This window comes from Halyomorpha halys, unplaced genomic scaffold (genome assembly GCF_000696795.3).
Source record: "Halyomorpha halys isolate HHAL.00 unplaced genomic scaffold, Hhal_1.1 Scaffold2319.1, whole genome shotgun sequence".
Lineage (NCBI taxonomy): Eukaryota > Metazoa > Arthropoda > Insecta > Hemiptera > Pentatomidae > Halyomorpha > Halyomorpha halys.
This window is the reverse complement of record NW_027111859.1, coordinates 55,395-55,818: the sequence shown is the minus strand read 5'-3', so window position 1 is coordinate 55,818 and position 424 is coordinate 55,395. Positions and strand designations below refer to the sequence as shown.

The following is a 424-nucleotide window of genomic DNA, read 5'->3' as shown; positions in this document are numbered from 1 at the left end:
TTACAATAGATTATTTTTGGATCGACCAGTGAACATTGAAGATAGAAGAGATTTGGCTGGCCTGGTGAGAAGACGTCCGTCGGCTAGAAGCGGGACAGACTGGAAGCCATTGTTAGAGTTGGGCATAGCATCTTAGACAAGAAGATAGCAGGAATCATCGACCATCAAGGGAAGATTGTGTAACTGGTTAGTTTTTGTTTCTAACCGGAATTTATTTTATTTGGAAAATAACTATTAATTAAGTTTAAGTGTTACTAGTAGTAAGGTGTGGTCTGTTTCTGATTGCCTGGAAACCCGCCCTGAGAGAAGAGTCTATTATGTTATAAAATTCTATTATCTATTTAATATTAAAGTTTTTAATTTGAACCCAAGCTATCTTTTATATTTGAAATTAGTTAAAACTATTAAAATTCTTTTTATTTTA

The 424-nt window shown here is 33.5% G+C and overlaps 1 protein-coding gene across 3 annotated transcripts in view; it reads right to left on the bottom strand.

Annotated features, from left to right (window-relative positions):
* The window catches only part of LOC106691408 (zinc finger protein 341), a 26,217-nt gene that overhangs the window by 2,746 nt on the left and 23,047 nt on the right, over window positions 1-424 (bottom strand). The gene's annotated exons all lie outside the window — the stretch shown is intronic.